The 22,989-nt window shown below is 43.0% G+C and overlaps 1 long non-coding RNA gene across 1 annotated transcript in view; it reads left to right on the top strand.

The window, feature by feature from the left end:
• LOC134807829 (uncharacterized) overlaps window positions 1-10,436 on the top strand; it is a 52,989-nt gene extending 42,553 nt beyond the window's left edge. Inside the window, exon 3 of the long non-coding RNA XR_010149182.1 lies at window positions 8,206-10,436. This is a non-coding gene — a long non-coding RNA (uncharacterized LOC134807829). The remainder of the gene's footprint in view (window positions 1-8,205) is intronic.
• Window positions 10,437-22,989: the final 12,553 nt, after the last annotated feature.

Genomic DNA, 22,989 nt, shown 5'->3' with positions numbered 1-22,989 from the left:
GGCTGATGTTTTTCTCATATCCCACGGTTTTATGGCTGCATACCTTTAAATATTCATTTCCATTGCTCTACACGAGGACATAAAGTCAGACTGTGCTCTCACAAGTCCTGGTAGGTGCCCATCTCTGCAGTCCTTACAGTGGCTTCCTTAGGAGAGCTGGGCAGAGTCTTATCATCCCCCAACTCTGCAGAAAGAGGGACAACTCCAAGCCGAAAGAGCTGGCCGGGCAGCCCCTCGGAGGGTGACACAGTCGAGTCAGCCTGCCAGTGTCCTCTGCTAAGGGTCACCTCTACACACTCTTCTCCTTATTCTTCTGCTATCAGACCTGGTTAATGCATTCTATGTATACGTCTGTGGGTAACTCATAAGGGAAGAATTAGACACCCCTCTATGTTTAGAAACCCAGTTCTTGCCACAGCTTCTGAAATATCCTGGATGTTCAATTACTATTTGTTGAACTAATGAATGATTTTCCTTTTTGATGACTTATATGTTCTTCAGTGACTGGAGCTTTCACATATACACAATATCAGGTTGTGAATAAAATATGCAATGGGAAGACACAGGAAGCTACACTGTCAGGTGAAATTACCAAGTTATTTGTTCACTTCTTCACTCACTTCCAGTTCCCAGAGCCTGGCTTTCTTCCTCGACATGAGGCCTGCAGCTTAGAGGTTAACAGAGGCCAGACCAGTCACAGGCTCCTGAGCTTCAGCTGCAGTTAAGGATTCTGTTCAAGTGTGTGGTCCTCTGCTAGCCGAAACTCTTTGGCTGAAGAGAATGCCTTGGCTGCAGCAGTTGCTTGTAATTTATAACAGACGGGCACAAGCAGAATGCTCCCATTTCTTCGAACTTGGACATATTATAAAATATCTGATCAGGCTGTATTGTTTTAGGTCTATACACAGCCACTGTTCCTGGACAGTTATAGAGTTATCAGGAAATCTGGTCCTGGTGGGGAGGACCCTGGACAAACATTGAACTCAACCATTTTATGACTGTGTGTTTGATTTTCTTAGAATGACACCCTTGCACACTTCATCTAAGGTCAAACTAGTGAAAGGTAGCCATTGAATGAGAAAGGAGGCTCAGATTCAGAGTCATAAAATGTTGAAATGTGTTGTTGTACTATATAATGATAGAACACCTGTCTGCCCCAGAATTTCATAGACATTTACAATCTCCTGCATATATTGTATTTCTTTAAAAGACCTGGACACACCACACTGAATGAACAAATTGTCCCCACCCTTGTGCTGCTGGTTTGATTATAAGAATGTTAATGACATGGGGTAGTGGCAGGAATGTGACCAACAGGCCCCATGTACTGGTATTTCTCATGAAGCATGAAGCTACAGCCGCCAAACCCACACCTGGCTCCTCAACCTCACGTTACCTTGCAACCTATGACTTAAAGGGATCACTTCTCCTTCCACATACTTCTATGCATCTTTGTGTTGTCAGTGTTGCCACTGACACCAACTGTATGACCACAGCTCCTAAATCACAGGTTACAAAACTCTTCCCCATCCACCAGTGACCTTGAGCTTCACACCACTCCTGTGAGGTAGATCAGGTGCCTATTGCCCTCTATTTTTACAGATCTAAGAAAGAAGACTCAGCGAGATGAAGTGACTTAGAACCATCTCATTGATTGGAGAGTGGGCTGACACCAGAACTCAGGACTTCTGAATTCTAATCCTATGCTGTCTACACTGCCACCCTAGGGTACATGCTGCCACCCTAATCCAAGAAGTGTCTTTTGGAAAAGGAAGGTCAGGTTCTCCCTACAAGTGCTTGACTTTAACAAGTTCTTTCGGTGATCATCTTCAGAGTGTCTTCAGCCAACACTGGTTTTAACCCTGAGCACTCTCATTTCCAGCCTCTCCCCTCCATTTCTGAGTGCTGACCTGATGCCATTCCAGAACTGCAAATGAAGCTATTCCTGATGCCTCCTTCTGCTTTCTGCCTTTCTATGTATTCTTTAAGAAGACTCGAAGTATGTGGGCCTGGGTGACGAGAGAGTGTGGGTTGTTCTTGCTGGCCCCTCCTTGGAGAGAGATTATAGGACAGAGCACAGGTGAGTGCAGCTATGCAAGTTGCACAGCAGGGACTTAATAAGGTTAGTTACATTACAACTTCAGAATCAGAACAGTGATCTAAGGTGGAGAATGGGCTAAATGGTGAGTTAAGGACATTTGCCTTTGGGGTCTCCTCTTTCTTCTGGCAATTCTTCCAACACCTCTTTTCATCTTCAGAGGATTTGTGCTTTTCCAAACATGTTCTCAGAAAAGGCATGAAATTCACCCATTCCGTTTTAAAGACTGGTGCTTTAAGGCAGACTTGAAGGATGGGGAGAAGTACAGCCCAGAGGAAGGGAGAAAGCTCTGGGGACAGGATTTCTGACATTGGCCAGCACATGGACCAAGGATCAAGAGAGGAGAATGGATTTTTTTTATTATATTTTATTTTTTTATTTTTTGGGATGGAGTCGCGCTTTATCACCCAGGCCAGAGTGCAGTGGTGCAATCTCGGCTCACTGCAACCTTGGCCTCTAGGGTTCAAGCGATTCTCCTGCCTCAGCCTCCCAAGTAGCTGGGATTATACGCATGTGCCACCATGCCTAACTAATTTTCGTATTTTTAGTAGAGGTGGGGTTTCACCATGTTGACCAAGCTGGTCTGAAACTCCTGAGCTCAGGTGATCCACCTGCCTTGGCCTCTCAAAGTGCTAGGATTACAGGCGTGAGCCACCATGCCTGGACAGGAACGGATCTTTAGATGGCCACCTCAGGGTCAGCTGCCCAGGGGATGCTGCTCTGGGAGGGGTGAATAAATTTCTCCTGCCAAGGCTGGGGGTCTGGCACTTGGAAAAGATTTAAGACGCTGCAGCATTGCACTGGTAAGCTGTGCTTTCCACTCAGTTCTGGGCATATCACAATTCCTTTCCTTCCAGACTCAACTGAATTAATTAGGAAAGGGAAAGAGCCCCAGTGACTTGTGCTCTGACAAGCCCTTGGTCTCTTTGAGCTCTGGTGACAGGCAGCCAGACTTCAAAGGCCCCCATACCCTCCTCCTTTTACCCTGCCTGTCAAGAGAAGCTGCTGAGGAGTGATGCTGGGGCTGGAGGGAGGGCGGCCAGGGAGCAGGTCTCCCTGACATTTGTCCTTCCCTCACTGCCGACAGCCAACTCCAGATCAGCTCTGTACCCTGCTGCCACAGCCCCCGGACCTCTCACACCAGGGAGACAGCTCGCCTCTAAATATAGCAGGAAGAGGGGAAGGGGAGGTCAGTGTGTCCAGGGTGAGGGCTGAAGGTGGAAGTGGAATAAAAGAGACAGTGGACAAGCGGGGGCCAGGAGAGAGAGGTGAGAGAGGGGAGGGATTTCTAGTTAGAAGTAGCTGTGACAGATTGAGAGAGGAGAGTATTTTAAAGAGTTTGTAAAATGTAGAGTGTGACTCTTTCACTGTTAGTACCAGGGAGCATTACTAATGTGTCCTAACGGAACAGTCAGTTTGCATTTGTGAGGAGGTTGAATTAGAGCTCTCTTTTAATGCAGCAGGAGCCTGTTTGAGCAACTAAAGCTACTGTAACTGGAAGAGGACCAAGGGCATTGCCATTTCTGTCCAGTAGAAAGCAAGGCGGTAGACGGGGTGCTTATTAAACACGTACTATGCGTCCTGACTGGAATTGGCATGTTCTCTTACTTAGCTCATTTAATCCTTACAACAGTTTGGTGGGATAGCTTTCAGGATGATTTTCTTTTTTTGAATTATGGATTAAGCTGAGGCTTGATTTGTAGACTTTAAGTGACGAGTCTAGGATTCGGCTAGATCTGTCTGATCTTAAACCCGTGCACTTTCCACTCCTGTAATAAATGAATATGAATACCCTGAAATCCTCCTACCAGAATGCGAGTCTATGGTTCTAACCTCTTCCTTCAAAAAAAGTCACACTTCTTATATTCCTTTTAATGGACATGACAATGATTTGTCTTTTAATTCCCTGGCAATTTTGGTTCCATACTTTCTTGACTTCGGAAACCATTCCATCTTGAAGGGAGCTCAGATGAGTTTCAGAAAGTTTTGGTCACCAGGACAGAGCCGAAATGTTGGATCGAAGCCCCTGTGAGCTGGTCAGAGCTATGATGGCTGATGTCTTCGATTACCAGGGCAGGCCTACATGCGCTTTCTCAAAAGGGCACCTTTGGGAGGGAGAAGCATTTGGATGGAAACATGTCCCTAACCAGATAGGAGCACCACGTCCAGCAAGGAAACAACAGCAACATGGAAACAACCTTTGAATTCTCCAATTCTCCAAGGAAGCTTTTTTTTTCCCATTAAAAACCCAGCTAAATGACAACATTGAGATTATTCTGCAGTATATTTATTTGTGATTGTGCTATTACCATCTGTTGCTAGGCAACCAAGAGTTTAAGCAGTTATCAGTGAGAGGTTAACGTTCCCAGGTCCTACCTCTGGCTCTGCTGGCATTGACCTGGGACTTGGTGCTTGGCAAGAGATGTTCAGCTGCCCTAGGCTTCATTCCAGAAATGTGCCTAGGAGATGATAGGCACATCCACACATGCTTCCCTTGACCAAACAGGCAGATGAACGAATGAAGGAAGGAATATCTTTAAAGGAGTTTACTTTTTTTTGAGATAACCTCCCAATGAATTCTGGAAGTAGTTTTTTAAAGTGGAGCAGGCCTCTGAAAGGCATGTGAGTGTGAGTGAGTGTGTGCGTGTGTGTTTGTGAGTGTGAGTGTGTGTGTGTGTATGTACTGTCATATGCTGCATAATACTGTTTTGGTCAATCAGAAATCATCTATATGATGGTTGTCCCATAAGATTATAATACCACATTTGTACTGTGCATTTTCTATGTAGGTATGTTTAGATGCACCAATACTTACCATTGTGTTACAACTGCCTATGGTATGCAGTGGTCACATGCTGTACTGGTTTGCTGCATAGGACCAATAGACTACACCATACAGCCTCGGTGTATAGTAGGCTACACCATGTGACTTTGTGTAAGTATACTCTGTGATGCTTGCATAGCCATGAAATTACATAATGATGCATTTCTTGGAACATATCCTTGTAGTTAAGTGAGGCATGACTGTATGTGTGTGTATGTGTTTGTTATGTATATGTGCATATGTATGATGCATGTGTGTACATGTGTGCATGTGTGTATGTATGTGTGTGTGTGTGTGTGTGCTCCTGTGTGTTTGGAGGAGGAGAGACAGGGGAAAGATGAGGTCATGGGCAGTGGAGAAAGGGAAGGTTGGAGGGCTTTGGGGCTCTGTTGACTACATATGCTGCCATGCATGTCACCCTGCAGGTCTAGAGCCTGGTCCCTCCGTCCCAGTATCATGCTTTTTCTGCATGTTATGATCACTGTTGTTGCCTCCAGTGCCCAGGGCTGACTGGAAAGGTGAGTTGTCTGCTCTCTGTCTGGCCTGGCCAGGCTGGCTTCTCCCGCCTCGCCTGGTAGATGGGGGTGCTGACCTCCAGAGTGCTGGGAGCATAGGATTCCCTGCTCTGAGCACAGATGCAACCAACTGAGCAGTGCAGGCCTGTTTGTTGTACAGGAAATGACTGCTGCATTATGAAACACAGTTCATTTCTAGCTAACGTGTATTGTTTCCCCTGCAGCTCTTTTTATGTTAAAGCCTGTCTCTCCCAGTGTTATCTGATGGTTTCCTAGGAGATGCCCTCCCCGGCCAAGCTCTCGCTGATGCTGGAGTTGGATATTATCTATAAGCACTAAATATCTGCTTTGTTCACTCAGTGCTGCTGCTTTGCTCTTTTTCCCTAGGCTGGTGGCTAGTTTCTTACCAGCATCCCCCATGGCTGTGCAGAGATTGGGAAAGGCTATATCTGCCTTCCCACATCTTCCACAGCTATGGAGATGGGCTCCCAGTCCTCTCTGATGGATTTTACTTACTAGTAATTTCGCATTTCAAGCTAATATTAAGACCTTTTTAGTCACTGGTGGATTTTTGAAATAGAGACAAATTTGAGACACAGCAACATTGCCAGTATTCGCATGATGAACAGAGACCCCTTTCTCAGAAGGATAAGTTAAGTAATTTTTTTCTCTTTATACCTCAGCTTCTGTATCTGTAAAATGGAGCCTCTGCAGTAACATCACCATGAACAGTTGCTGCAAACTTCAAGTAGGAGCTTTACTTCCTCTTTCTTAGTCTTCTTTGACAGAAAGGTCCAAATATAGCTCCAGGCTGGCTTTTCACAATGTGATGAGAAGACGGCATTCCTGAAGTTTGAGGGAGGCTGCTGTCACCATGGGAAGAGGGTTTGACAACTTGGGCAGTAGCCACACAAAGATACAATTCCTAATCTGTCAAAATTGCTTTTTCTTAGAAGCTCTGATTATATTAACACATTCTCTATCTGATCTGATGGTGTCTCTTTGAAATTTTCTCCTTACAACTGTAACCAACATCAATCCAATTATATTTAAAAAGTAGGCATATATATTACTTCTGGAACTAAATTTAAAGGTAAATCACATATATCATGGTTTAGCCATAGATATCTGAAATGAGAAGTGGTGGAAGAGGACAAGTAGGAATTAAAAAAAACAAGAACTGTTAGAAGATACTGCGGTATCAAGTCTCTGAGTATAAAATCACAGTTCAACTGTTCTCCTTTATGGTACAAGAAGAAGATATAAAAGAAAGATAATAGACCATTATTTAAGGGAAGTAAATAATCCCAAGAGACTGGATAAGTTAGTATTTATACCAAAGAAAACTTTCTCCCTGTCTCTTCTTTTCCCCAACCCTCAGCCCTGTCTCAGCTGGAGATCCGTGGAGGGACAATGTGTTTTATTGAGTTAATGGCAGAGTCTCCTGAAAATGGAATGAGCACAAGTGCTTAACACATAACAGAGGCTGTGCCTACACTGCAGCTGTTTGCAAATAGAATTATGCCACCTCTGCTCTGACAACTTCATGTATCCATCCCGTAGCCATTGATCTTTGTCTCTGCATGGACCAACTCTGTGGACAAAGTTTAAGATGACAGAGTAGAACATCACGAGTAGCAAGCTGAGCCCAATTCTCATGCCCCAGACTCAACTTCACAAGGTGCTACCATGACACGTCACCCAGGCCATCCTCAAATTTCTAGAACCTTCTAGCCATTGAGAAAGACCTGAAACTGGGGCCTTGGGAGTACCATTCAAAGAGGTGGCATTCAAACGTGTTAGATTGAGACTCTAAGTAAGAAATATATTTGATAGTGACATCTAGTACACATATACATATATAGATGTACATGCATGTCTATAAAAATGAAACATTTCATAAAACAATCACCTCACTATGTAGGATGTACTAGGATATTTTTTATTCTATTCCATTTCATTCCATTACAGATAATTAATTATCACTCTGTAATTAATTTCACTACTCTGACACAAATCTAGAACCAGGGTTGGGGTAGACAAGAGACTCCTTTGGACAAGTCTTCCAGGTTGTCTTCTACCTGCAGACCTGAAAGGGACTCATGGAGCCTCTTGTAGCAGCCCCTACCATATTTGAATGACATCTGATAAATATTTTAAACAATAAAACAAAACAGGGAATTTAAAAATTGTTATGGATTGTCATTTTGCTTTAGTGTAATATGAATAAAATACAAGTTATTTTGAACTGAACTTTAATACTATAATTATTATATTAATTTGGTTAGAAGTCAGTTGTTGTCTTTAAATTTATTTTGGAAGATGGATAGAAGTAACAGATATCGGCCAGGCACAGTAGCTCACGCCTGTAATCCCAGCGCTTTGGGAGGCTGAGGCAGGCGGATCACGAGGTCAGGAGTTTGAGACCAGCCTGGCCAACATGGTGAAACCCCATCTCTACTAAAAATACCAAAAATTAGTCGGGCGTGGTGGCAGGTGCCTGTAATCCCAGCTACCTGGGAGGCTGAGGCAGGAGAATCGCTTGAACCCAGGAGGTGGAGGTTGCGGTGAGCTGAGATCGTGCCACTGCACTCCAGCCTGGAGACAGAGCAAGACTCTGTCTCAAAAAAAAAAAAAAAAAAAAAAAAAGAAGTAACATGTATCAATATTTATTGAAGCCTTGTATGTGCCCACTATATTACACATGTTATCTTATTTAATCCTCAGGTTCACTCTAAAAGAAATATATTATTTTCATTATTTTACAGATAAGGGAAACTGAGGTACATAGGAGGGGAAGAGCCACGATTGACTTCATGCAACTCATCAGGGAGGGCACCCAGATTTACACGTGGATCTGTGTCACTACAAAGCAGTGCCCTTGACTTAACACTCCATCACTTTCCATACAAGCTTCAAACTGAACTCCACCTTCATTAGCTTGGTGAGCGCAGACCGTTGAACTCTTCTAACATCTGTCTTAGAGGTTATGTGTTGGCTGCTGCGTTCAGAGCTATCCTAAAAGTAACTGAAACAAGGGATTTTTGACTCCATGGCTAAACAGTTCCTGGGGAGCAGACCTTGATTCTACCATTACTTAGAAAACCAATCAAATTAGAGTCAGACTAGTGATGTTGTCAGAACTTTTCAAACATAAAGACCCATGAATGGACATGTACACTTGGGATCAAAAGCACTCTCCTCTTCCAAACAGCAGTCTACACTTGGCCTTTTGAGAGGCTGAGCTATTGCCAAGGACTATTTAGATGGAAGATTTGATTGTTGGTCAAGGAGGCACTGAAGAAGAGATAAGATGGTGTCCTGGAATGGAAGGAAGGCTCTGGACATCAGAACTTTGGGCCACTGTACTGCTGTGTAAATTTGCAAAACCTACTTAATCCTTATGGACTGTTTCCTCATCTGGAAAATGAGTTAAATCAGATCCATTTTATAACATTGTTGTAATGATTATATAAGTAAACACATAGTAATGTTATTTGATTTTATTATTATTATTATGACTTGTCACTCAAAGCATTTAGCTTTGGTGTCTCTAATATTCAGTACTCACATTTATGTTCAAATTTGGATGCTAGGTAGAAATGAAGACTTTGTATCTGCCACCAGAGAAGGCTATTTATTATTTGTCATTGCCTGTCGCAAACTCACAAAGATAGTATTTGCCTATCCAAAGGTATCTAATTCCTCAGTTTCTTATGTGAGTATAAAGGGGCCTACTTTGATCTTACCATGAACTCAAATTTTTTTGAAATTTCAATTTGTCAGTTTTGATATTTGCTCCTCTCTCTTTTCTACTCCTCTTATCCAGGAAAGGAGGCACATTGTAGTTTTTGACTTAATAATGGGACCTATATTAATAGTAAAGAAAGTTCAGAAGCCAAGAGAAAACCTGTGAAATGATAAAAAAGGTAGACGGATATATTTTTTAAAAATGTTCTGCCAAACACCTTTGAATTGGCACCATTGAGAATACCTTTCAACATGTAGGTTTAAGAAAACATTTTGCTTTATAAAGTCTCAGAGAAAATCTTGTGATAAAATTAGTCAGAGTTGAGTAGAAATGGATTAAAGAAGGAACCAAAGAATTTAACTCATCAGCGAGAGCGGATAAAACCAGGTCCTCGACCTGGAATTCCCACAGGGTCAGGGCTCTCCCCAGTGTTTTTTCACTGCTGGTTCCACAGATGACAGAGGGGATGGGTGGAGAGATATGTTGTCCTAGACCGGTCACTTGTGCAAGCAGACCACAACTGGGAGGAGGTCCACTAGTATTTGAGGAAACCTATTTAGAAGTGGGCATCTTCTAAATAGTTGGGAATTATTGAAAAGCATTAGCCCATTAGTTGTGAGATAGATGGAAGATCATGAATCAGAGCGATATTAGAGTTTTCCTTTATCTGGAGCTGGATAGCTCTAAAATAGCCAGGGAGGTGGTGTAGATGGCCACAGTGGATAGTGCACTGTGAGGCTTCCTGCTGGCTGTAGTTGTCCAAGGAAGATGGACCCATCATGGGCATGGGCTTCTCAAAAGGCTTGTCATGGTCCAAATGCTTCTGAGTTATTGGAAAAACAATGGTGTTCAAGGGCTGGGCCATCATTTGGATCTTTCCTTGAGGTCACTAACCCTGTAATGAAGAAGCACCTTGTCACTGGACACAATGCTGGTTCCTGGCTGCTGGGGATGTTCTAACTCTGGTGGAGAGCTAACAACAACATGAGTCACCTTACACTTACCTGCTGTGCCTTTCGCTTAAGACTGTTTCTATCACCGGGTGTCATGGACAGCCGTTGGCTCCTAATGTGACAGGCTGGCTTCAGGGAACCAACTCTCCATTCCTCTGTGCTACAGAATACATGCAGACCCAAGGAAGATGCTTGTCTGCCTGTCTGGTCCATCCAGGGCCATGACCTTCAAATACACTCTAACCCCTGAGCCCTGTCTTCTTTCCTAACATTTGCTGGTGAAAGGTCTGGCCTCAGCATCTCTCTCAAAAAAAAAAAATTTTTTTTTTTTTTTTGTATTTTCAGTAGAGACGGGGTTTCACCGTGTTAGCCAGGATGGTCTCGATCTCCTAACTTCGTGATCCACCCGCCTCGGCCTCCCAAAGTGCTGGGATTACAGGCGTGATCCACCGCGCCCTGCTGGACCTTCTTTACTTTATAAAAATAGTACTCTTGGCTGGGCGTGGTGGCTCACACCTGTAATCCCAGCACTTTGGGAGGCCGATGCGGGCAGATCACGAAGTCAGGAGATCGAGACCATCCTGGCTAACACGATGAAATCCCGTCTCTACTGAAAATACAAAAAAAAAAAAAAAAAAAAAGCCCGGCGCGGTGGCGGGCGCCTGTAGTCCCAGCTACTCAGGAGGCTGAGGCAGGAGAATGGCATGAACCCGGGAGGCGGAGCTTGCAGTAAGCCGAGATCGCGCCACTGTACTCCACCCTGGGTGACAGAGCGAGACTCCGCCTCAAAAAAAAAAAAAAAAAAAAAAAAAAAAAAAAAAAAAAAGAAGGTCCGTGAACCAGGCAGACTTATATCTCAAGGGCCACCTGGATTTGGGGGAAGCTATGGGTCTTTTGAGCAGTTGGGTAGCATGATACCATTTGTTTATTTTGTCTTAACTACCTACTTGTGAACACATCTGTCATTTGTGGAGACTCTAAGCAGGGACTTATTGTGACCACCACCTGGAAAGGTTTGGAGATTTAAGTGCCACGATTCAAGAAGAGGCAGCTCAAGTGAAAACAAACATTATGACATTTAAGAAGCAAAATGAGCATTTACTTTGGGCCAGATGTGTTACTGCATATCACAATAATGGTCTGGTCTGTACCCACTGCCAAATGCCAGACGATGAGCTGCAGCCAGAGACAGGGCGGGCCTTGGAGGCTGGTACCTGAGTTTCTCTTACCTTCCTCCTTTCTTGCCTGTAACACATTCCTCGCAGTGTGACCAACACAAAGGGGTTCTGCTGCTGTCCTTAACTCTTTCGGCAACCCCAGTGAGCTTTCAGGCTGCGGAGCACAACTTTCCCTGTGGATTCCAACATTGTAGGTTTCTGGGAAATTCAGAGGGATGCTTCCATTCCAAGATGGTCAGTGTTTACCTTAAATTCAGCCTGATATTTAGCATAAATTTATGAGGCATGTGCTAAGTTTAAAACACTGTTCTCAGTCATATAGAAACAGGAAAAAAAAAAAAAAAAGACATGGATCTTGTCCTCAAGGAATAATCTCACCCTAGTGGGCTACAGAGAAACCATACACACATACCCCAAACAGAGCAGAAAGTGCAATAAATCTTACAATACAAATAAAAACTAAGTGTCATGAGAGCAGAGATGAGGAAATAAGGAATTCTGATGAAGAAAAAGGCAGTCAGAAATTGAGAAAGTCTTCTTAGGGGAGCTAGCAATTAAGCTGCGCCTTGAAGAACAGATATCTAGATGGGCAGAGAGGAGGAGAGAGCAGGGAAAGGGGAAGGATTCCCGGAGGAGGGAACAGAGTGAACAAAGGGCTGTAGGCAGGACCCAGGAGGCAAGGCTGGAACGTGTGTGGAGTCGGAGGGGAGGGGAGGGGAGGGGGAGGCATCAAAGGTGTGTTGAATAGCCTTTAAGTTTTACAGGTATTCAACAAATGACAATTATTGTGTAAAACACAGGCTTAGCCACTGAGAAAGGAGGGAGGGTTACAAAATGCCCGCATATCTTAAGTCTTTTGTTCTCCTTGGGGAGAACCTTGGGGCTGTTTTGGGACCATCAGTGACCATGAGTTTTCCATTGCTTAAGTTCTCTCTGACCATCTCTCTTGCTCCTGTCTTCGTTCGTTGAACCCTGATGTTGTGAACCATCTGACCCTTCCTAGTCCCCAATTCTTGCCTAGTTTTTGTTGACTCTGACTGACTTGTACAGTTTCTAGTTCTCTGCCTATAAATATAAGGTGACCTAATCCTTTGATGCTCTGGCCAGCCCTGAGTGGAGTTTGTCTTCATGTGAATACAGACATCTTTTGCCTTGGTAGTTCTGGCTTCTGCTGGATGTTTTCTCCCTCCAGGCACTCGCTTTATTGTTCTGTAGGCACACAGTTTCAACCCTGGGATGGCTTGGAGTGTTACAGATGCATCAGGAAAGAAAAAAAAAAGACCAAAAAAAAAGAAATAAAACCCAAAAAAACGACTAAAAGAGTTCCAACTTCAATGAGTAATGAAGTTGCATGAATCCTAACTTGTGGTTCCAAAGCATTTCCATAAGCCTCTTGATTTCCAAATGAGAAAATCATGATAAGCAGTTAATTAGCTCTTTAAGCAAAGGCGAGTCACCACAGACACTGCTGTGCACTCCACGCTCTCAGGAGAGGGAGGCCACTGCCACATTCTGAAAAACATGCAGTGCAAGCATGAAAACGGAGTTCATAGAAATTCAAGTAATGTCCTTTGACTTTTCATTAAGCTGGGCATGTCCCAGTTACCCCTTGGGGACTTTCTTAATGTTATCATGGCAACATACAATTAAGTCAGATTACATTTTTTATATGCAGGGAGAGGTGCTAAGATACTATTCTAAATTATTCATCAGTTCACTTTTCGCAAAACAACCCCAGATATGACTTTAAGATGTGCAATATTAAAAAAAAAAAACCAGATAATTTCATATGGCTATATCATGTAAAGAAACCTTTCTTCCTTTCCCCAGGGAGAACAAAAGACTTAATCGAACTCCACATGTGTCACTGTGCATATCACAATTTACCGTATTACTCTGATTTATGTGGCAAATTGTGAACTCCTCGAGAATTTCCCAGGGCTGGAATATTTTGATTTCAGCATTATAAAGCCAGGGACAGCTCTGAAAAGGAGCTCAATCATTTCTTTCTCAATCATTTAATTCTCTCCCTCTGTGTTTGTGTGGGGGTAGGGGCAGGGGTGTGTGTTGACCCTTGGTAATAATAAAACAGTCATTAGGTATTTATTAAGGGGATTGATTACATATAGGCACCTTCAGAATGGCATCACACTAATGAGTCTTAAGGGTCTCCCTTAGTTTTCCGAGAAAAACTGAAAGGAGAGAGAATGAATTGGGATGCTGAGTTACACAGCTGGAGGCCAGCCCTGGTGGGGTAGGGCTTAGTGTTAGGAGACACTCTTTTACGGGTTTCTTGCACTCCTCTACATCTTGCAGAGTATGCCAAGATTACAAGGCCCTGACCACTCTTTATCTAGGCCATTTCTCAAAATTTATTTGCAGCAAGCATCCTTGAAGGATGAGGTAATGTCTCCTCCAAGAAAGAGAGCAGGCTTTCTTGCACACTGCTGTAAAGTGACGCATTCCCAGGGTTAGTATTTTTCTCTTCTGATGCATCTCACTTTGTGTGCATTCATCCAGATTCACCTGTGCTGGCCCTGAGGTAATTGGGGCTCGGTGACCATGATGATGCTCTGGCTACTGATTTTGTTTTGAGTAAAAAACGGCTTTTTTCTCTGACTCAAGAAAGCAGCCATGAAATGGTGGCAAGTTAACTTGTTAGCTTGCAGGTAGTGTAACATCTCGAAGCTACATGGACCCTGACAATTAATGTGTAATGCTTCCAGTGGCTTCTCTTTCCCTTGCCTATTCTGAAGATAAGATTCTTCTTGTTGGAATATCCTATTTTACTATGCTCAGTTCTCAAATGCTCTTAAACCCTAGGTCTGAGTAGGAACCTTCTTTATTCTCAAGCTCTCAAAAAGAAGAGTTTATTATTGACCACTAAGAAATAAAATGCCACTCACAAATTCCTACTGTGCCAGGCTTTCTCTAACAGGGTGTACTCGATGAGACTTGACTCATAGACCCCTGTGGGCAGGCTACATAGAATATTTGATGTATGGAAAATAGTTGCTCCATTGGTCTTATGCGTTCAATTTTTTTTTTTTTTTGGACGGAGTTTCACTCTTGTTGCCCAGACTGGAGTGCAATGGCGCAATCTTGGCTTACCACAACCTCCGCCTCCCAGGTTCAAGCAATTCTCCTGCCTCAGCCTCCCAAGTAACTGGGATTACAAGCATGTGCTGCCATGCCTGGCTAATTTTTTTATTATTATTATTTTTATTTTTAGTAGAGACGGAGTTTCTCCATTTTGGTCAGGCAGATCTCGAACTCCCAAGCTCAGGTGATCTGCCTGCCTCGGCCTCCCAAAGTGCTGGGATTACAGGCATGAGCCACCGCACCTGACCATGTGTTCAATTTGATGACACCATTATGGGCCTGGGAGAAAAAGTCCGGGTGCTTTATTTAAATATCCACTTCTGGGCACATCCCCAAATTCAGATTCAGGGTTCCCTGGAAACCATGCCTTTGACAGTTACTTAGATGGTGGGGCCCCAGGCACTCATTTGTAGGCCCTTTTCTGTTGTTTATGGGACATGTGAAAATGTGTGAGCCTGGGCTGATGAGCAATGGAAACTCCTAGTTCAGGACTTCTCTCCTGTCTACCAGGAAGTTGTTGTGTTGCATTTGTTTTGAGAAGAAATGTGATTCTCTCCAGCCCTCTCCCAGCTGAAATGCCTGCTTTTATTACTACATCATACTTCTGAGGGGCCAGCCTGGCCAAGGAGCAGGTGACAACAGAACTACACCTACTACAACCACCACATTCCAACAACAATCGTTCTTTATGTATTAATTGTCTCCTATGCACCAGGCTCCTTAAGCCTATGATCTTCACATTCCACAGCAGCCATGAGAACTGGGTATCACACTGCCTACTTTATACCCAAGGAGACAGGAACTAATTGGGTCACATAGCTTCAATAGCTTCTGAGTGCCAAAGCTAGGATTATAACACAGAGCTCTTTGAGTTCAAAATCTTTCCAGTTTATACTGGTGCCTCTCTAGTCCCACTTTCTTTGTAAAGGCTCAGAAAGATGAGATGTGGTCTGTGAAATTCATGAAGACCTTCATTTCTCAGTTCAAATGCCCCCAAATAATCCATATCACTTAGAGAATAGAGTCCAGTCTTCCGGCCTTTCAGTCAATTCTCTCTGTAGTATTGCCTCAATCACCTTTTTAGCCACGTTTCCCACTCTTCACCCACAAACAGACCTTAAACCACAGCCAAATGAAATATTCATAATTCCCTGTAGTGTCATTCATTTTTCTCACTCTGTGCTTTTGCTTAGGTATCCCAGCCTGAAACAGCCTACTTTTTTCTCTAACAACTCACTGAAATCCTACCATCTTTAAACGTCTTAAATCAAATATCACCTCCATGAGGCTATTTCAGATTCCCACAACTGTATGTGAACATTTCCTCTTTTTGACCTCACACCCTGTTTCCATGTCTCAAGGCTCTGAAAACACATGGCCTTAGTGCACCTTCCTCCTTCTAGACTGTGCTTTTGAAAAGCAGGTTGTCCTGGGATCCCAGATCTTTCTTGTGCTTTGGATCCGTAAATCTCACTGCCTACCAATATCTCCAGTGGGGAATTCTACAGAGAAATTCTCATCTTCGATACAGCCAGAACTGATCTAATCTCCCTCACGAATATGAGCCCCTTCCAGTGCTCTCATCCCAGTCAATGACCCTCCTACACACATTTGTCCAAGCTAGAAATAGGAGTATCATCACTTACCCTTTTTTCTCCATCAGTTGTCACATACATCAATCATCTAATCCTACTGCACTACCTCCAAAATACACCCCAAATCTAAGAATTTCTCTCCATTTCCCCTGTATTTTCCCAAGTCTAAGTGACCATCATGTCTCATCAGATTGCCATAGCAACTTTCTTAAAATTTATCTCCAAACATCCAGGTTTCCCCAACCCAAACCAATTCTCACTACCATGGTGAGAGCAAGCCTTAAAAATTGCAAATCACATCATGAACTTCTCCTGCTCAGAAATTGATCTTACGATAAAATCTAAACAAATGGTTTGTGTGATTTTTCTTTGTGTGACTATTTTGCACCTCTCTAGCCATATCTCTCACAGTTTTCCTTGCCCTTTATGCTTTGTCCCTTCTAAACCTCATTCATTTCTTCAGATAAACAATGTTCATTCCCACTTTCATTTTTCTTCACCTCCAAGAACACGCAGCTTTTGCCCTCAACCTGATTCACACATTTTTGCCTGGCTACTCCTCTGCTCTATCTCAGGTTAGATATAACTTCTGAGATGCTTTCTCTGACCTCACGGTCTGGACTTGGTGCTCTCTGATGTCTTCCTGTATCACTCTTACTCCCTAGTCACAGCAGAGTGTTAAAGATGCTGTTTAACTGTCTGTCTCCCTAACTAGACTAACTAGAGAATATCCATTAAAACCTTGAAATCTGTGGAATTCTTTCCCACAAGGTATTTGTCTCCCCAACTAGATGTGAAGTCTTAGCAGAGCTTGGGCTAGGCTCCATGTAATTATAAACCTCCACGGAGCCTAGTGTATGGAAAGCATACTAAAAACTTGCCTTTTGATTATTTGAGAAGAAAACAGGTATTTTCTGTTTGCAACTAGTCACATGGATTATTAGATATATTCCTGAGTCTTTACATTGCCTTTTTTTTGTTGTTAAATTAATATTGTCTTGCTGGTGAGCAAGGGTTAATAGCTATTTTAAAAGGAACCAGAGAAAGTAGGAAAGAACTTGTCTATGTTCATGATGACATTAATTTATGAGTAAGGGTTGGAGGAGCAAGCCAATCAAATACTGGTTGCCAAATTACCATATATCACACAATTTACGAGGCAGTCAAAAGTGTTATTACATTGGAGACCAGAACAACCTTCTTAATTCATCCTTATGACAGTGATTGCAATGACTCTAAGAACCTGGTTTAACCTGAGTTCATCTTATGAAAGGCCTTTCATTTTAAAAAATTACATGTATTTGAATTTTAAAGAAGGCTTGGTTTAAAAGGTATACAGTTAAAGCATAATAAAAATGCCTCAATAATCAATCTATGTTTTATATTTGGGTCCCCATCAGCATCTAAGGAAGGCATGCAGTGGATCCTGGTTTATACAAACCTAGCATTGATGCATTTCTTTTTTCTCTGTAGAAAAAAACAATTAATCTCAAGATTTCATCAAAGTAATCCTGCTTTTTTTCAATGCTCCCATGGCCCTGGCATCTCTCACCAGATTCTAATTTTTCTCTCCTAAGAACTCTGAAGAAGTCATTTTGACTGGCCAGTAGTGAACCCCTCCCTAATCCTTCTGTTTTGCAGGGAAAGCCAGTACCCATGCATCCAAGAAGAGGCCTGGTCAAGGAGAAGGGCTTGCTTTTATCATTGTTTTGGGTCTCATTGATCCGTGGCCTTGTGGACACAATAAGTATAATGTTACTTCAACCTCCATTGTTGGCTTGGCTCCTAAGGAGCTGGGATACTGTAGCTGCAATAACCTTGCATGGCTTCCTACCCAGCCCCCAGCTCTAAGCACAAAACAGATGCTCAATTACACTCATGGCATGAGCAAAGAAATACTTTTATTTATTCTTTTTTTTTTGATTTCTTGACTTTTATAATTCACTAGTTTATGTTATCAGCTAGTTTATGTTATCAATTCAAGACTGACTCACATAAGCATGAACCTTATGGTGTGTTTCTTCACTTGGGGCTGCCCTGCTCAGGGCATTGCCATACTTAGGTGTAGTCAGTGCTGCTGGATGCAGCTCTGCCAAAGTTCATTAAATGGGAGTGAGAACAGCACTTCAGTATGCTGTGTTCCCTGGCTTCCATTCTCAGAGCAGCTGGCTTCCTTGGTGGCTGCCAATCAGCCTCTTGATGATGGCTTCCATCTACTGTGCTGGAGTGGTTTTGGCCTTCTGCAAATGCTGGGAACTCTGGAGAACAAGGTAGCTTCTAAAATCTCAAACGAGTCTTTCTCCTAAAAGGACATATTTCTAATAGCCCCCAAGTTGGGACATGGACTCTGAGAGGACCTGACACTTAAGTGGTTTAGATTATGGTTATATGATTGGTAAGAGTTAAACATAGAGGGCCTATGGTGTGCCCGATGCATAAGAAGCACTTAATATTGTCAATGCCCTTTTCCTACTATTCTTTCACCCTGCCTCTGGATCCATCACACTTTGCCCCTTGGTGAAGCTACGGGGCTTTTGTGGGAGGAGAAAGAGTATGAAAACCAAGAGTATGAGCTTACTCTTGAACAGTAATTATAAATTATTAATATAAACAAGCTTAGAAAGATGTTTTGGGTAGAAGCAACAACTCAAACTAAGATACAGAGATGAGAAACAACAAGGAGTGCATGGGTGTATTGGGATTTCCATGGAAACTCAATGTGAGGCAAGAAGGGTCGGAATTGAGGGTGGAGAGTTAGCGCTAAATCATTGAGGAACTTCTAGATGGTGCTAACTATCAAAGACTTTGATCTGAAGTCAATGAGGGGAGCATTGGAGGGTTTTAAGTGGTGCTGGGAAATCTAGTCAGGTCTGCATTTTTGAAATATTGCTCACCGTGGCTGCAATTTGGAGGAGGAAATGCTGAGGAATTAGTTAGGCGGCTGACGCAGAATTTTACTAAGATACACTGAGGCCTGAGCTAAATCAGTGGTGTGGAGAAGAAGAAATGCTATTCCTACCCTGCCAAGCTCTTCTGCTCTATAATTCTTCAACTAAGGTGTTTATGATTCCATTTCAGGATCTCTTGCTCTATCTCTTTGTTTGACTCTCAATGGTGTTCAAAGCCTTGTGAAGGCTCTATGCTAGAACTTCAGGCATCGATAATGAGTAGAACAGCAGTTTCAGGAGAGGAATTTCTTTTCTTTTTTTTTTTTTTAGGTTACCTAACATCATACCATTGCCCTGGTTATTTATTCATGGGTCTGAGCCAAGGTGGCTTTTAGGGACTGACCTAGTGGTGTTCTGTCTCTACTGCACTTTGAGCTACTTGCCCCTAAGCATGCTCAGCCCAACATGTTCAGCATCTCCAGCTAGACTTCCTTCCTGCACACAGATAGGCACCAGGGAGCCTCAAGAATCTAGAGTCTAAGCAGCCTCCTTATAAGGAATGGGTGCCCATTGTTGCTCTCTGCTTTCACTAGGATGGGTAGGGGTGTTTATAAAATGTGTCATGTAGCTTCATACCACTCTTTGAGCCATTGCTTTGATTCTTCCTAGAATTTTAGAATCCATTGCTGGTGATTTATTCTTACACCCCGTTGTGTAAATTTCTTAAGAAATATCCTTGCTTAGAAGTTGAATACTTCTGTCAACAGGGGTCTCATCCTTCATGGGAGAACTTTCTAATTTAGGATTATCAGACTCCTAAAAATTTCCATGTATATTGTTAAAAAGTCTGTATTTTTGTACTTTCCATACATTGGTCTCTTCTATTTTCTGAACCTAGTAGAACATGATGGAGCTGAAGAGATTCCCAGTTACCTTTCCCGTCTTGCAGAGTCTTCCGCTCTTGAAGATGAGCATCCACTGTATACTTGGGATTAGCTCTTTAATTACTTGTTTTCTAATCACTCTACCATTTCACCCTCTTTGGATATATGTACTTCTTCTTGGTGTGGGCCTGTAGCTGACTGTAGCTAGGGCAACTAACATTTACAAATAATTAGGTAAACCTGGTGGGGATTAGCTGACAGTGATTTGAGAGGAAAGCTCTGAAGGAAAGAAGTACCAGATAGGAACAGGGCAAGAGGAGACAGAAAAGGAGTTACCAGTCAGGACTCTTTTCAACTGTAGACAGGCTTCTACCCTGTGACCATAGGGGCAGGAGACAGGACTAGAGTCAGCTTCAGGCTTCTATCGTCCAAGCTCTTAACTCATTTAATAAGAGACACTCAAATATAAAACGTGAAGGAAAGCTCCTGACTGGGGTGGCTTGGGTTATAACATCATCCCGGAGCCTCTCACTGTGGCTCAAGGGATGGGGTTACCACTTTGGGTGATGCCTGTGTTGTGAGACTCTCCTGTGGCTGGCATATGGAGAGTGGGAAAACGTTGTGGTTGACAGCCCCCTCAGAGCAGCCTGGAGTCGGGAAGAAACAATTCTAAAGAAGGGAGGCATTGTTTCCAGAAAAAGAGAAAGGATGTCAGATGGTCAAAATAAACTTATGTCCCTTATAGAGACTGAGGAAGCAAAGGAGGCAGAAAGAATGATTGAAGGAAGCCCAGGATAAGCTTATCCTAAACTTCACAATTAAGCCAAAGCCACTGGAAGGGCTTAATTTCTCAAGGCCAGAGGTCTGCCTCTTTGGAGCTTTCACTCTTCTGTTTGAAGAATGACATTCATACAGCACTGGGGTGTGTTTCCTGAACAACTTGTGTAAAACAAAAGGCCCCTGGGAGGCTGAGGTTCTGTCCAGGATAGATAATGAGACATGCTGACTCTGCCCATCATTCCCCAAATGATGTCTCCTCACCTTCCTGGGTTATGGAATTGTAGAGCAGGGACTGTGACAACATGCTTCTGAGATGATGCCCTACCCTGTCTTCTAGACAGGAACTGTGGGAAGAGGTCAAAGATCTGGCCCTGAGCCCCTGGATTTTCATGCACCCCGAAAAATCCTCCTTGATTTCAATTCACCTTAAGATATCTAGAGTTTGATCTTTTAATCGAATGGCCATTTAAATAAAATTTTAAAAAGCAATTGCAGCCCAAATATCTCCTTAATGTGATGTTTTGAAAAGTTGTTTCAGAATTTTTAAGCAAAACGCCCGCCTGTACTTATTGTAATGATTTTCTCAATACCTCATCTCCCCAGAGCATTGGTGCATTGTAACTACCTTCTGTTTGCTGCTTAAGCTATTTATTAATCACATTCTTTCCTATTCAGCCCTAACCAGGAGAAATGACAATTTTAGGCTTTTCTCAGTTACCTACTATAAATTGGCCCAATTACTATGTGATCTTATAAACTATTCCTTGGGGTATTTCACCCACTCCAGCACTGTAATTGGTTTGCTAAAAGGGAAAAAGAAAAAAATACAAAACTGGGTCTTAATGCTGTGCTATGGGGTTTTGTTGAAGTTTAAGTTTTCTCTTAAATGGTTAAAGGAGTTTAAGGTGTATATCATTATGGCAGCAATCACATTTAATGAACACATAAATGCTTACCACAATTTTAGTGAGAATATCCCATCTTTGACATTTGTAAACCTGGAAATTGAGGCTCTTTGTCTTCCCACGCAGGGTAGGCTGTGGGATTGAAAATCTAAATTGGGTGCAGTAACCATTCACTAAAGATTGGAAGATATACCCTTCACAATCAGGGCATATGAGCATCATTTACTTCGTCTTTCTAGAACTTCTCTTCTCAGGCATTGAGATGTTTGTCCCATATCCCTGCCTCCCCCACAAAAGAAGAAGCCATTTTTAAGCTTCATTACTTGCAGCAATGAGGAAACACAACGCCCTTGTGAGATGCTGCAGACTGAGATGATGCCCCATGGATGGAGAGCAGGAGTGTGTGTGTGTGTGTGTGTGTGTGTGTGTGTGTGTGTGTGTGTGTGTGTTAGTCTCATCAAACAGGTGATTCCCCGGATGGTATCCTGTGGGGGTCTTGACCACTGAGGACTCCAGGAACTAGGACATGTTGCCCTGTGGCTTTGGGACCTGGGTTTTATATAATTGGGCTATTTTTGGAAAAGCAAATTAGAAGTCGGAGATGGTACAGTATGAGAGGGTTAAGGAAGCCTTTTACTTTTATCATTCATATTCCCAACTTCCTTCAGACTCAGTTTAGGTTTTGTCTCCAGAAAGCCCTTCCTGAACTCCAGGCCTGAGTTAGTGACTCTGTTCTAAGCTTCAGCACCATATGCCTCCGAGCCCCCATGACCTTTCATTGAAATGGGCCATTTATGTCTGATTTCCTTTCCAAGTCAGGGACTCTGTCTTATTGCCCTGTGCATCACTGGCACCCAGCATAGGGTCTGATGACATGATTGTAGAATCTGACCTGGCTTAAGGCTTGATATCCAGGGGTGCCTTCTTGGCAAAATCACAGTGACATATTCATAGTCACAGTCTATGTGGGTCAGAGTGGGAGGGAATTCCCTCCGGGTCTTTGGTACAGAATGCAAAAGAGAAGAGGGAGCCGCTATTGTGGGACATGCAGTAGGCTTGTGGGAGGGGGCAGCTATAGTACTAGTAAAGTTGTGCAAAGGTCATATGGCAACAGAAAGGTCTGGATGGGGTGAGGGAAAGGCAGATTGGTGAAGGGGAGCTCAGACAAAGTCCTTCTCAGCAATCAGAGAACTGTTGCCCATAGGATATGTTTGGAGACATTGGTGGCCCCTTTCTAATCTATGGGAACTTTGCTGCCCCCTGCCCCAAGTACTTTGGGGACATTAGTTTATTCTTAATATTGGAGACATTGCCCTCTAGTCATTGCTTCCTTTATTAGATCATGTGGTTGCCTGGGCATTGCTATAAGTTTGGGGAGATGGGTAATTAGCTGACCTTCTAAGGTTCAAACTCTAGGGTTAGAATTCTAACTTTTTTCCTTAAAGCTGCTACTGTAATTGGCCTCATCTATTAAATGTACGGTATCATCCTTCTCTGCCATGTATTTAATTATGCA

The sequence above is a fragment of the Pan troglodytes genome, chromosome 12, assembly GCF_028858775.2.
Source record: "Pan troglodytes isolate AG18354 chromosome 12, NHGRI_mPanTro3-v2.0_pri, whole genome shotgun sequence".
NCBI lineage: Eukaryota > Metazoa > Chordata > Mammalia > Primates > Hominidae > Pan > Pan troglodytes.
Note: the sequence above shows the minus strand (reverse complement) of the source record. Positions and strands in the feature narration are given on the sequence as shown.